This window comes from Mustela nigripes, chromosome 5 (assembly GCF_022355385.1).
Source record: "Mustela nigripes isolate SB6536 chromosome 5, MUSNIG.SB6536, whole genome shotgun sequence".
In the NCBI taxonomy this organism is placed as follows: Eukaryota; Metazoa; Chordata; class Mammalia; order Carnivora; family Mustelidae; genus Mustela; species Mustela nigripes.
In genome coordinates this window covers 16,515,469-16,528,716 of record NC_081561.1, presented here as the reverse complement: position 1 = coordinate 16,528,716, position 13,248 = coordinate 16,515,469, and the positions used below count along the sequence as shown (strand labels likewise).

Genomic DNA, 13,248 nt, shown 5'->3' with positions numbered 1-13,248 from the left:
AGAGGCCATTGTGACTCACACTCATAAGGCTTAACGCTTCTGCCTGAAGTGACGTAATCATTACTGTTCCCGAGTCATTGGCCATTTCGAGTCACGTGGCTCTGCCAAAGGGTAAGGAGACAGAAAGTACAGTCCCGCAATGGGCCTCGGGATATTGGTGAACGGCTCTCATGGTTGCACCTGTGACAGTTTGCTCTCAACATCTCTGCTAAACTCCAGACTGGTGGATCAAAGTGCTTACTTGACATCTTTTGGATGTATAGGAGATAATTCAGACTTCATATATCTAAACCAAAATCCCTGGCTTTTCGCTTGCCCTCACCTCATACTGCCAAATTTGTCACTGCCTCTGACTGACGTCTTGATAGTAACAACCCCATTCTACCTGCTACTCAGGCCAAAACCTTGGAGTCCTCTCTGACTACTTTCTGTTTTCCAGATCCACACTTTATCTGTAAATTCTGTTGGCACAAGAGAGTCAAGATAAGACAGTTTCAAAAGGATTGCTCTTCTACAGAATTAAAGTGTTGGCACTTTAATTAAAATATATACAGAATAGGACTTCTTCCTGCCCATTATTATAGCCATTCTAGCATGAATTACCATCATCTCTTGTATGAATGGGATTCCCTTGTTGCCTCCCTATGTATATCCTGTATCCTTCTTTCTGTAGAAGAGCAATCCTTTTGAAACTGTTTTATCTTGACTCTCTTGTGCTCAGAACCTGTCAGTGGCTCCCTAGCTCATTGCAGTAATATCTGAAGTCATTATGGTCGATACATTCTGCTTCCTGCCACCTCCTTGACCTCATCTCCTGTCCCCACTCTAGCTGTTCTTCCTTGAACACACCAAGCACACACTTGCCTCAGCGCCTTTGCACATGTACTTTTCTGTGCACAAATGACCTTCCCTCAAATGTCTACATGGCTTGCTCCCTTATATTCTCTTATTCCCTGTTTAAATATAATCTTATCAGAGAAACTGATAAAATGCTACTACCTGCTTTCCACCTATATCATTCTCAATCTCCCTTTTCCCTTTATACTTTGTTATTACTTTTTTATCTCCTAGAAAAGTATAGTCATTAAACTCTTTACTTGTGGTCCCCCTTGCTCCCAGAATGTAAGCTTCATGAGCACCAAATCTGAGTCCTATGTCCCCAATGCCTAAAACAATGCCTAACACCTATTAAACACTCAACAAGTATTTGTCAGATGGATAATTAAGAAAAACAACTAAAATATCTAACCTTTATTGAGTGCTTACTCCTTGCCTTGCTTTATGCTTTACATTATTGTACTTGATGAAGCATCATCTCCACTTACAGAGGAGAAGATAGACACTTAGCAGGCTATAACTTGCTTAAGGTCATTCAGTTGGCAGAATGTGGAGAGACTGGTCTCAGCCCCTCATCAGTCTGCCTCCAAGTCCATGATCCTAACCATCAGAGGCTAATGATCTTGTCCTGGTGTGATTTTGGCAAATCCCCTAGTGAGCAATCTGTTAATGCACTCTTAAATTAGAACCCAAAAGTAAGGAAGGATTAATAATTAAATCTCACCAAAAAAAAAAAAAAAAAAAAAGAACTAGACAGACCTAGAAGATTATGAGCTTTAAATGGAATAAAAAATAGATTTCGGAATTCTATTGATTCTCAGTCTTCCATTTTGTATGTAAACCCACCCAGATAATGTTTTCATACTTAATAACCTAACATAAAGCCTAAAGCTCCAAAATAACTCAGGGTCCTTGCCCGGTCTTAACAACAAACAAGCAAAACTCTGGTCTGATATCTTCCTCCCTCCCTCCCTTCTTAAGGAGGTATAATTGACAAATTGGTCAAGGGTGTTTCTGACCAGACTTTGACCCTAACAAATTAGGCTGGCAGAAAGGAGAGCTGAATATTGAATGCATCTTCTAAAATTGCTTCTGATCTAAGCTACCTGGTGATGTAACTGGAAAGTTCGGAGAGTGCTGTGTCAGTCTGAGCATATTCTGTTTCCCTGGAACGAGGGCATCACTGGCTCTGTCTTCTACCAACAGCAACATTTCTTATTCATAGGGTTCTTTCTCCACAGGGCCATGAATTATTGATAGAGCTCATGGTTAGGCAAGACCCCTGTCACCCTAGACAAACATGACACCGTTCCTCATCTCAGTTCGGCCGGCACAGATGTCCCCTTGCAGCAACCCATGTGCATGCTTATCCAAGGCAATGTGAGGACGGCTGTAGTTCAAGCTACATGTCAAAATAAAAGAGTCTTTTCTTTGACTAAATGAAAAAGAGAAAGGAGAGGGGAGGGACACAGGCAATTGTCATTGCCCTAAACACACATCATTACCAAATGTCTCTTAAGTTGACCCGGAAGCTCTCTCCGGACTCAAAATCTTAATTGTAACCCATCTGCACTGAAATACCTTCCCTTCGAGCTCTTAGATCTTTCTTTTCTTAGTTTTGGCATTTTTGTTACATGTAAAAATGCACCGAAACATGCAAAGTGCATGCAAAATAAAGTTGGTTACCAAAGGATTTGTTCATTCAATTATTTTCCTATCTTCTTTTCATAGGTATTTTCAGAGCTGCTCTGTGAAGAGCACAGTAAGGAGGGTCTTGAACTACAGTCACAGTGTTATTATAACGGGAAGGACGGCATCCTGGCCAAACTCTTTACAGATGAGGAAACAAGACCATGAAGTCGAGCAGCTTGCCCAAGCCCATCCTGGTGGCTCAGAGAGCACGGACTGAACAGTTGCAGCTTCTAGCCTCCCAGTCCTGGGTCCTTTTCACTGGACAGCCTGCTGGCTTCCTCTGGACGTGGGTTCCTGCCCTCTACCATTCTGCTCTTTAGATCTAGCTCTTTTTCCTCTGTCCTATATCCCTATATCCTAACATGAGGCAGACTGATTACCAAGTTCAGGAAAAGTGGTCTCCTCAAAAGCTGGGTGATAAATTACACGTGATAATTATTTAACATGTTCTATTGACATCTACAGTTTTTAAAAGATTTTATTTATTTGTTTGATAGAGAGAGAGAGAGCACACAAGCAGAGGAAGTGGCAAGGTAGAGGGAGAGGGAGAAGCAGGCTCTCTGCAGAGCAGAAGGAGCCCAATGTGGGACTCGATCCCAGGACCCCAGCATTGTGACTTGAGCCAAATTGAGTCACTTAACCAACTGAGCCACCCAGATACCCAACAACAACATTTTTATTTTATTACCAAAACTAAATCAGTGATATGTCAGAAGAAAACTCTTACACCTTTCTCATATCCCTGGGGGTATAAGGTACCACTTACAACACACCAATGCCTCCATTTCAAAAAATAAGCAAATATAGCTATAGGAAGAGAACTTAGTGCGACGATGATGAATTTTACACACTGGATACTGGGATGAAAAAAGCATTAAAAATAAATGAATTCACATCACTTCTCGGCCTTTTGGCTAAGATCAAGTGTAGTATCTGTTCTTATCAGTTTAATATCTGATACGTCCTCTATCCGAGGACAATATATTAAATGGATTTTTGGAGCAGGGAGATGGAATAGGAGCTTGCTCCGTCCACTCCATGCATCGACGTGGTATTGCAGTACTTCCAGGAACGGTGCACCAAAACAAAACAAAAACGAATTCACACCGAAAATAAAATTTGTTAATGGGGCAGTTTTAAATATGGAACCAACTGGGGCGTCTGGGTGGCTCAGTGGGTTAAGTCGCTGCCTTCGGCTCAGGTCATGATCTCAGGGTCCTGGGATCGAGTCCCACATTGGGCTCTCTACTCAGTCAGGAGCCTGCTTCCCTCTCTCTGTCTCTGCCTGCCTCTCCATCTACTTGTGATTTCTCTCTGTCAAATAAATAAATAAAATCTTTAAAAAAAAAAAAAAAAGATGGAACCAACTAGTTTTGATTCCTCCCCCAAGTTCCCTGCCACTGAGTCTGGGTGGGACTTCCTGACTCACGGGGAATCCACAGGATGTGGTAGAAGCTTCAAGCCTAGCCCAAGAAAAGTCCTGTGGTCCCTACCTTGTTCACTGCCGTGCTGGGCTCTTGTGTAAGAAGCTCACCAGCCTTGAGACCACCATGCTGGAGGCCATCCTGCAAGGAACCCACCAGGCTACAGTGGTTGAGGCCACCAGGCCTCCCAGTTGGCTTGGCCATTCTAATCATGGCTGCTGACCGCAGGGCACAGAAGTGCTGTCATCACTGTGCCCTTTCTGAATTACTGACCCACAGGCAGTGAGTATAAACAGATTTCTTTTTTGTTTTTTGCTATTTTTTAATTTTACGCCACTAAGGTTTTTGGGGCAGGGAGGGATCCTAGCATACTGCAAAGGCCACTGAGGCATTTCAATAGCTCAATGCTTCTCTTTGTGCAAATTCATAATTCTTCACACCGTGGTGCACATTATTTTTATTCTGCCACCCTTAGAGAATACTTTGGCTCATTCTTCACTGCGCTTGCATGTTCCTACAGTCTTTTTATAGCGTTCATGCTGGGATTCGTGTCGGTATTAACTGACATCTCCTCTCTATAAACAGGTCCGAGGTATACGTAACTCGACATAAATGAAATCATGAAGATGATTAAACTGTTGCGAGTACCACTGCAAATCATTCCGCTGGAATATTTATGAGAAAGATAATTGATCTATAAAACAGTGAAAAGTTTAATTTTAAGAAAGCTGTTCCCACCATTTTAGTTACTCCTACTTTATTCTATGAAGGATTTTAAAATGTATTCAGAGATTCACTAAAAATAATGTCAAGGGGATGTTAGCTGCTACATACTGGCTATTACCTACAAGCAAAACTGAAGAAACATAGTATATTTCACATGTCTTAACCATAATAAATGCCCAACAATGCCCAATTAAGTGTTGATTTTAGTGTTGACATCATTGGAGTAGAACGAGATAATGGAATTCAATTACAACCAAAAAAAAGAGTAAGAATGACTCTGAAAATGAAAAATAATTACAACTTTTCACTTTTCACTTTTAAATTGTAATTTGTAGCATCCACTGGCTGCTTGATTTGTCTGCCCAAGGGCTAGGAAGCACCGAACTGATTCAGTTAAATTATACATTTCTGGAACTGCAAGATCCCAATTCATCTTTCAGAGTTATAGAGTTCTATTCTAACACAAACTATTTCTATCAGAACACAAACTCTTATCTAATTAGTACTCTCTAGAAAGAGCTCGTTCCTTGTAACCCGGAGATGTGTGTGCACACGTGGGTATCAGTTCAACTGTTCTTTCTAGTGGACTCTCATAGATGCAGACTTCTACAGAATCCACTCAGACACAGCAATTTATTCTGAATGAGAAAGTGGTCAAAATGAGTAAACCCAACTTGGATAGACCCTGCCTCTTGATTTTCCCCTCGCCCAAGAACCTGGACTTAATTAAGTATATAAAGTATATATATATATATATATATATATATATATATATATATATATTAAAGTATATAAAGAACTTAGTTAAGTATATAAACCATTTACTTCAGAGCATGGTGGGCATGTGTTTTTGTATGATTAAGAGATTTGCTTTTCACATTGGTTGATATCATTCTTGGAACCATAATCTTCACAGCAAACTAGCAACACAAAGATATTTAACAAATTTGTCCAAATTTCCTGGGTTAATGGAGAAGAGAGCCATACTGGTTAACCTCAAAGGGAATTAGGGGACTACCCAAGACATTTGTACCTTTTGAGCTTGTTTTTGAGGAGAAATAAAGGAGTGTCAAGTGCCAAGCCAGACTCTCCTAGCTGTGCCTAGCAGCGTGGGCCCAGAAGTTGTCCCTCTCTGCTTTGCCAAGGTCCTGAAGCCCTTATCATACAGTTTTTTTAAAAAAATCTGCCAAAGGGGTGCCTGGGTGGCACTGTCAGTTATGTGTCCTGCTCTTGATTTCGGCTCAGGTCATGATCTCAGGGTGGTGGGATCAAGTCCCTCCTCAGGCTCCATGCTCTGCTTGAGTTTCTATCTCTCTGCTCCTCCTCCCCCTTCCATCCCAGGCGCGCTCACACTCTCTCTCTCTCTCTCTCTCTTCCAAAATAAATAAATACATCTTTTTTAAAAATCCCCCAAACTAAGATTATACTAACTTTCTTAATCACCCAGAACCCATCATGTTAAGAAAAACCTGGTAGACCTACAGAACCACTAAAACTCTCTTACAGGAGTTACCCTGAGGAGACTCAAGCAAGAAGGCAGGGGAGTAGGAGAGACCTAAATATCGTGGGGTCCCAGGAGTTCAGCTAGATAGTTATCAAACCCTTCTGAACACCTACAAACTCAACAGGAGATCGGAGAGAAGAAGGGCATCAATTCTGGGAACAGAAAAGGAACCATTTTCTGGAAGGTAGGACGAGCAGAGAAGTGAGTCCAAGGGGACATACAGGAAAATAGACCGTGGGGGGAGGGTCGGCTCCTGGCAAGCAGCAGAGCACAAAATCCGAACTGTTAGAAGTCTGCTCTACTGGGAGACGTGGCTCCAGAGGCTAAGCAGGGGGTGGAGCCCTTGCCAGGACAGTGGGGTCTCAGGACCAGCGGGGTCACAGAAAAACCAGGAGTGCCTGAGGGCATCAGAGTGGGGGAGGCTGTAGCAGAGACAGAGCTGAGAAGGGGGCTCTCAGCTTGGGGTTTCCTTAAATCATGATCCAAGACACAGTTGGGCCACTGCTCTTGGAGCAGGGACCCACGTGGCACGTCCAGGGAGACTCACCTTCCTCCGGGAGGAGCGCATGCCAGGAATCAGCTGGGTTTGGAGACTCCAAAGGGCACCGAGCGCCGGAGACAGAAACACTTGCTCACAGGCTGGGTGAGCTCGGAGAGCTGCCGGAGACCAGGGAGAGGGGAGGGTTCACTGAGGAGTGGGGCCCCAAGCTCTCGGCTCCTCCAGCCAGAGACTGGGCGCCGCCATCTTCATTCCCCTCCTCCAGAGCTCTACGGAAAGCGTTCAGGGAACAAAAGCTCCAGAATGCGAACCTGAGCAGATTGCTTAGCCCGCTGGCAAGGGCGGTGCAATTTTGCCTCTGGCAAAGATATTTGAGAATCACAGGGGCAACAGGTCCCTCCCAAGAAGATCAGCAAGAACACCCAGCCAAGCCCAAGTTCACTGATCATGAGAACTGCAGAACTCAAGAGGTAGGGCAATGCAACCCATAAATTTTAAGGCTTTTTCCTCATGGTTCTTTAGTTTTTCAAAGTTAATTTTTTTTTTTTTTTAAAGATTTTATTTATTTATTTGACAGAGAGAAATCACAAGTAGATGGAGAGGCAGGCAGAGAGAGAGAGGGAAGCAGGCTCTCCGCTGAGCAGAGAGCCCGATGCGGGACTCGATCCCAGGACTCTGAGATCATGACCTGAGCCGAAGGCAGCGGCTTAACCCACTGAGCCACCCAGGCGCCCTCAAAGTTAATTTTTTTTAATTTTATTTTTTTCTTATTCTATTTTTTAAAAATTTTCATTTTTCCTATTTTAATGTTTTAAACTATTTTTTCTTATCAGTAGTTTTTAAAAAATCTTTTTAAATTTTCATTGTTATAGTCATACTCTCTCCCTTCATTGTATTTAACCTTATTTTTTGTATATGTATAGATTTTTCTTTCTTTGAAATTTTGGGATACAGTTTCTTTTAACAGATCAAAATATACCCTAAATCTAGCACATGGCTTTGTTCTAGTCTCCAGCCTGATCATATTCTTTCCTCTTTTTTCCCTTCTTTTTTCAATCAACTTTTCAATTCCTTTTTAGAATCTTTTAAAATTTTCATCTTTACACTCATATTTCATTTCTTCATTGTGTTTAAATATATATATTTTTTTCCTTTAAAATTTTGGGAGGCAGTTTCTTCTAACTGACCAAAATACACCTAAAATCAAGTGTGTGGCTCTGTTTTATCCATATATATATATTATATATATATGAATATATATATATAATATTATATTATATTATATATATATATATTTTTTTTCCCCACCATCCCTTCTCCTCCCCCCCAGTTTCAGGTCTCTTCTGATTTGATTAGTGTATATTTTTCTGGGGACATTGCTACCCTTTTAGTATTTTGTTCTCTCATTCATCTATTCTTATCTGAATAAAATGACAAGGTGGAAAAACTCACTTCAAAAAAAAAAAGAACAAGAGGCAGCACCAATGGCTAGAGACCTAATCAATATGACATTGGAATGAGGATTATCAAGGTGTTAGCTGGGCTCCAAAAACCCTGGAAGATAATAGAGAATCCCTTTGTGAAGAAGTAGAATCCCATTCTGGAGAAATAAAAGAACTAAAATCTAACCAAGTTGAAATAAAAAAGATATTAATGAGGTGCAATTAAAAATGGAGGCTCTTACTGCTAGGATAAATGAGACAGAAGAGGGACTTGGTGATATAAAAGACCAAATGATGGAGAATAAAGAAGCTGAGCAAAAGAGAGACAAAAAACTACTGGACCATGAGGGGAGAATTTGAGAGATAAGTGATACCATAAGATGAAACAATAGTAGAGTTATTGGGATCACAGAAGAAACAGAAAGAGAAAGAGAGGGGCAGAAGGTATACTGGAGCAAATTATAGCGAGAATTTCCCTAATCTGGTGAAGGAAACAGCGTCAAAGTCCAGGAGGCACAGAAATCCCCCTTTAAATCAATAAAAATAGGTCCACACCCCATCATCTAATAGTAAAGCTTACAAGTCTCAGGGACAAAGAGAAAATCCTGAAAGCAGCTTAGGGTAAGAATCTGTAACATACAATGGCAGAAATATTAGATTGGCAGCAGACCTATCCACAGATACTGGAAGGTCAGAAAGAACTGGCATGATATATTCAGAGCACCAAATAAGAAAAATATACAGCCAAGAATACTATATCCAGCTAGGCTGTCATTGAAAATAGAAGGAGAGATAAAGAGCTTCCACGTCAAACAAAAACTAAAAGAATTTGCAAACACCAAACCAGCCCTATAGGAAATATTGAAAGCGGTCTTCTAAGCAAAGAAAGAGCCTAAAAGTGACAGACCAGAAAGGAACAGAGACAATATACAGTAACGGTCACCTTCTAGGCAATAAAATGGCACTAAATTCATATCTTTCAATAGTTACCCTTAATGTAAATGGGCTAAATGGCCCAATCAAAAGACAAAGGGTATCAGAATGGATTAAAAAAACAAAAACAAGACCCACCTATGTGCTGTCTACAAGAAACTCATTTTAGACCCAAAGTCATCTCCAGATTTAAAATGAGGGGGTGGAAAACAATTTACCATGCTAATGGACAGCAAAAGAAAGCTGTGGTGGCAATCCTTATATCAGATAAATTAGATTTTAAGCCAAAGACTATAATAAGAGATGAGGACGGGTACTATCTCATACTTAAAGGGTTAGTCCAACAGGAAAATCTAACAATTTTAAATGTCTATGCCCCTAACATGGTAGTAGTCAATTATATAAACCAATTAATAATAAAATCAAAGAAATACATAGACAATAATACAATAATAATAGAGGACTTTAGCAACCTCCTCATTGAAATGGACAGAACATTCAAGCAAAAAATTAACAAATAAATAAAGGCTTTAAATGACACACTGGACCAGATGGACATCACAGATATATTTAGAACATTCCATCCCAAGGCAACAGAACACACTTTCTTCTCTAGTGCACATGGTACATTCTCCAGAATGGATCACATCCTGGGTCATAAATCAGGTCTCAACTGGTACCAAAAGAATGAAATCATTCCCTGCAGATTTTCAGACCACAATGCTTTGAAACTAGAACCCAACCACAAGAAGAAAGTTGGGAAGAACTCAAATACATGGAGGCTAAAGAGCATCCTACTAAAGAATAAATGGGTCAACCAGGAAATTAAAGAAGAATTTTAAAAATTCATGGAAACAAATGAAAATGAAAACACAACTGTTCAAAATCTTTGGGACACAGCAAAGGCAGTCCTGAGAGGAAAGTATATAGCAATGCAAACCTTTCTCAAGAAACAAGAAAGTTCTCAAGTACCCAACCTAACCCTATACCTAAAGGAGCTGGAGAAAGAACAGGAAAGAAAGCCTAAACCCAGCTGGGGAAGAGAAATAATAAAGATCAGAGCAGAAATCAATGAAATAGAAATCAAAAGAACAGTAGAATAGATCAACGAAACTAGGAGCTGGTTCTTTGAAAGAATTAATACGATTGATAAACCTCATTAGCAATCAGGGAAATTCAAATCAAAACCACATTGAGATACCACCTTAAACCACACAGAATGTCCAAAATGAACAAGACAGTAAACAACAAGTGTTGGAGAGGTTGTGGAGAAAGGGGAACCCTCTCACATTGTTGGTGGGAATGCAAGTTGGTGCAGCCAACTTTGGAAAATGGTGTGGAGGTTTCTTTAGAAATTAAAAATAGAGCTACCCTATGCCCCTGCAATTGCACTACTGGGTATTTATCCCAAAGATACAGATGGAGTGAAAAGAAGAGCCATCTGTACCCCAATATTCATAGCAGCAATGGCCACAGTCGCCCAACTGTGGAAAGAACCAAGATGCCCTTCAACAGATGAATGGATAAAAAAGATATGGTCCTTATATACAATGGAATATTATGCCTCCATCAGAAAGGATGAATACTCAAATTCTGTATCAACATGGATGGGACTGGTGGAGATTATGCTAAGTGAAATAAGTCAGGCAGAGAGAGTCAATTATCATATGGTTTCACTTACTTGTGGAGCATAAGGAATAACACAGAAGACAGTGGGAGGAGAGAAGGGAGTTGGGGAAAATCAAAGGGGGAGACGAACCATGAGAGACTATGAACTCTGAGAAACAAACCGAGGGTTTTGGTGGGGAGAAGGTGGGGGGGTTGGGTGAGCCTGGTGGTGGGTATTAAGGAGGGCACATATTGCATGGAGCACTGGGTGTGAAGCATTAACAATGAATCTTGGAACACTGAAAAAATAAAATAACGTTTAAATATTAAAATATATATATATTTTAATATATATATATATATACATATATATAGATGAACCCCTGGCCAGACTTACCCAAAAGAAAAGAGAAAGGACCCAAATTAATAAAATCATGGTTGAAAGAGGAGAGATCACAACCAACAGCAAAGAAACACAAACAATTATAAGAACATATTATGAGCAACTATACACCAGCGAATCTGACAATCTGGAAGAAATGGATGCATTCCTAGAGATGTATAAACTACCAAAACAGAACCAGGAAGAAATAGAAAACCTGAACAGACCCATAACCAGTAAGGAGATTGCAGCAGTCATCAGAAATATCCCAACAAACACAACCCAGGGCCAGACAGCTTCCCAGGGGAATTCTACCAAACATTAAAGAATTAAAGAATTCTACCAAAAATTCTACCAAACATATATTCCATTTATATAATTTAAAAACATTTAAATTAATTCTTTAAAGAAGAATTATTACCTATTCTCCTGAAACTGTTCCAAAAAATAGAAGTGGAAGAAAAACCTCCAAACTCATCTAATGAGGCCATCCCATCAAGGGATTACCTTGATCCCCAAACCAGACAGAGACCCCATCAAAAAGGAGAATTACAGACCAATGTCCTTGATGAACACGAATGCAAAAATTCTCACCAAAATACTAGCCAATAGGATCCAACAGTAAATTAAAAGGATTATTCACCACGACCAAGTGGGATTTATCCCAGGGCAGCAAGGTTGGTTCAACATCTGCAAATCAAATTAGTGTGATACAATACAGTAATAAAAGAAAGAACAAGAACCATATGATTCTCTCAATAGAGGCTGAAAAGCATTTAACAAAGTACAGCAACCTTTCTTGATCAAAACTCTTCACAGTGTAGGGATAGAGGGCACATACCTCAAGATCATCAAAGCTGTCTATGAAAAACCCACAGTGAATATCATTCTCAATGGAGAAAAACTGAGAGCTTTTCCCCTAAGGTCAGGAACATGGCAGGGATGTCCACTATCACCCCTATTCAACATAGTACTGAAAGTATAGCTTCAACAATCAGACAACAAAAAGAAATAAAAGGCATCCAAAATGGCAAAGAAGAAATCAAACTCTCGCTCTTTGCAGATATGATACTTTATGTGGAAAACCCAAAAGACTCCATACAGGAATTCAGTAAAGTGTCAGGATATAAAATCAATGCACAGAAATCAGTTGTATTTCTATACACAAACAGAAAGATAGAAGAAAGAGAAATTAAGGAGTCGATCCCATTTATAATTGCACCCAAAACCGTAAGATACTTAGGGATAAACCTAACCAAAGAGGCAAAAAATCTGTACTCAGAAAACTTATAAAGTACTCATGAAAGAAATGTAGGAACACAAAGAAATGGATGTTCCATGCTCATGGACTGGAAGAACAAATATTGTGAAAATATCTATGCTACCTAGAGCATTCTACACATTTAATGCAATCCCTATCAAAATACCATCAATATTTTTCAAGGAAATGGAACAAATAATCCTAAAATTTATATGGAACCAGAAAAGACCCCAAACAGCCAGAGGAATGTTGAAAAAGAACACGAAAATTGAAAGCATCACAATTCCAGATTTTAAGCTCTATTACAAAGCTGTCATCATCAAGACAGTATGGTACTGGCACAAAAACAGACACATAGATCAATGGAATGGAATAGAGCCCAGAAATGTACCCTCACTTCTTTGGTGAACTAATCTTTCACAAAGCAGGAAAGAATGTCCAATGGAATAAAGACAGTCTCGTCAACAAATGGTGCTGGGAAAATTGGACAGCCATATGCAGAAGAATGAAACTGGATCATTTCCTCACACCACACCCCAAAATAGACTCAAAATGGATGAAAGGCCTAAATGTGAGATAGGAATCCACCAAAATCCTTGAGGAGAACACAGGCAGCAACCTCTTCGACCTCAGCCACAGCAACTTCTTTCTAGAAACATCGCCAAAGACAAGGGAAACAAGGGTGAAAATGAACTATTGGGACTTCATCAAAATAAAAAGCTTTTGCACAGTAGAGGAAACAGTCAACAAAACCAAAAGACAACTGACAAAATGGGAGAAGATATTTGCAAATGACATATCAGATAAAGGGCTAGTATCCAAAATCTATAGGGAACTTATCAAACTCAAAACCCAAAGAAAAAAAAATTCAATCAAGAAATGGGCAGAAGACATGAACAGACATTTCTGCAATGAAGACATCCAAATGGCCAAGAGACAC

At 40.0% G+C, this 13,248-nt stretch overlaps 1 non-coding gene across 1 annotated transcript; it reads left to right on the top strand.

The window, feature by feature from the left end:
* Positions 1 to 3,423: 3,423 nt before the first annotated feature.
* On the top strand, positions 3,424 to 3,614 carry LOC132018907 (U2 spliceosomal RNA). The gene has a single exon (XR_009404681.1). It is a non-coding gene; the product is annotated as a U2 spliceosomal RNA (small nuclear RNA).
* The last annotated feature ends 9,634 nt before the right edge of the window (positions 3,615 to 13,248 follow it).